The sequence below is a fragment of the Colobus angolensis genome, unplaced genomic scaffold, assembly GCF_000951035.1.
Source record: "Colobus angolensis palliatus isolate OR3802 unplaced genomic scaffold, Cang.pa_1.0 Scaffold19, whole genome shotgun sequence".
In the NCBI taxonomy this organism is placed as follows: Eukaryota; Metazoa; Chordata; class Mammalia; order Primates; family Cercopithecidae; genus Colobus; species Colobus angolensis.
The window spans coordinates 13,501,493-13,503,648 of NW_012115043.1; the positions used below are offsets into that span (position 1 = coordinate 13,501,493).

At 44.1% G+C, this 2,156-nt stretch overlaps 1 protein-coding gene across 1 annotated transcript in view; it reads left to right on the forward strand.

Annotated features, from left to right (window-relative positions):
- ALDH1A2 (aldehyde dehydrogenase 1 family, member A2) overlaps positions 1–2,156 on the forward strand; it is a 323,505-nt gene that overhangs the window by 33,116 nt on the left and 288,233 nt on the right. The window lies entirely within an intron of this gene.

Here is a 2,156-nt window from a genome sequence, read left to right on the forward strand (position 1 = left end):
AGCTCATCAGCTATTGTTAGTATTAGTGTATTTTACGTGTGGTCCAAGACAATTCTTCTTCCATTGTGGCCCAAGGAACCCAAAAGTTTGGACACTTCTGCTTTAAAGCTTTGCGAGGGCAGAGTGTGGTGTGAGACACTCGCCAGATTGGGGGCAGAGCTCCAAGGTCTGGGGCTGGGTTCTGCTGGCCCACCTGGCACTTTCCTCACCAGGACTTGGTGTTCCCATCTGTAATATAAAGGGGCTCCCCAAAGGCACATCCAGCTCTAACATTCTGTGACTCTGGGTTTTGTAACCCTATTTACTCATTTTCTATTATTTCCTGAAAATGTGGCGTCCCAGTTGCAGTTATCTCTCCTTTCCATACACTGAGAGTATAGAATGGCATTTTAATCATCTTGGCATTGACATGTTTTAGAGCATTTTTTTTTTTTTATCCCAGTGAATCTTCTCAGTGATACACAGAGGCATAAGCTGGGTGGAATGTCTAATGTTTAATGTGGCACTTCCCTTCCCCTTTCTTCCCCAGTCTCTATCATTCATGTGCCTATGTGTTTATACAGGTCCCAGGCACATTTGTTTGCTTGAAGCTCAAGGGATGCAGGGATACAGCCCTTCTGAGTTTGCTGGATGCTTGTGGACCTGGGCTGCAACTCTACTTGCTGCTTCAGAGGAGAGGGTGGGGGAAGGGGCCCCTGCCCAGATCTCAGCGGCCTTGCTTTTCTTTGAGTCTGAGATCTGTTGGGAGCTGCCTCTACCACTTACTGGCTCACTTACTAGGTGACCTTGGGTGAGCTACCCGACTTTACTGTGCCTCCATTTCCTCTATCTCATGGACTGTTGAGACTTCCTGCTTCTATGTAATCTGAAGTTCTTGTCCAAAATTCAGATTCCTGGCCCCAGCTCAAACTTACTGGATCAGCATCTCTGGATTGGGATCCAGAATCTGTACTAAAAAAAGAATAGGTTTTTGGGGAACAAGTGGTATTTGGTTACATAGATAAGTTCTTTAGTGGTAATTTCTGAGATTTTGGTGCACCCGTCACCTAAGCAGTGTACACTGCACCCAATGTGTAGTCTTTTATCCCTCATCCCTTCCCTACCTTCCCCCAAGGTTCCAGGTCCATTATATCATTCTTATGGCTTTGCGTCCTCATAGCTTAGCTCCCACTTATAAGTGAGAACATACAGTGTTTTGATTTTCCATTCCTGAGTTGCTTGACTTAGAATAGTGGCCTCAAATTCCATCCAAGTTGCTGTGAACACCATTTGGAGATGAAAGACCTCTGCAAGGAAAACTACAAAACACTGCTGAAAGAAATCGTAGATAACACAAACAAATGGAAACACATCCCATGCTCATGGATAGGTAGAATCAATATTGTGAAAATAAGCATACTGCCAAAAGCAGTCTACAAATTCAATGCAATTTCCATCAAAATACCACCATCATTCTTCACAGAACTAGAAAAAACAATCCTAAAATTCATATGGAACCAAAAAAGAGCTTACATAGCCGAAGCAAGAGTAAAGAAAAAGAACAAATCTGGAGGTATCACATTACCTGACTTCAAACTATACTGCAAGGCTATAGTCACCCAAACAGCATGGAACTGGCATAAAAATTGGCACATAGACCAATGGAACAGGATAGAGAATCCAGAAATAAAGCCAAGTACTTATAGCCAACTGATCTGCAGCAAAGCAAACAAAAACATAAGGTGAGGGAAGGGCACCCTATTCAACAAACAGTGCTGAAATCATTGGCAAACCACATGTAGAAAAACAAAACTGGATCCTTGTCTCTCACCTTGTACAAAAATCAGCCCAAGGTGGGTCAGAATCTGTACTTTTAACAGCTCTTCTAAGCCACAATTCTGTATACTGTAGTTTGAGACCTATTTCTTAAACATATGATGCTTCCCAGCTCACACAGTGTTTTAACCTGTGTTGACTGCATTTAAACATCACCGTGACTCTGAGAGGCAAACACAGCATTCTCTCTTTCCTTTTTTTTTTTGAGACAGAGTCTCGCTCTGCCGCCCAGGCTGGAGTGCAATGGCCGGGTCTCAGCTCACTGCAAGCTCCGCCTCCTGGGTTTACGCCATTCTCCTGCCTCAGTCTCCCAAGCAGCTGGGACTACAGGCGCCTGGCTC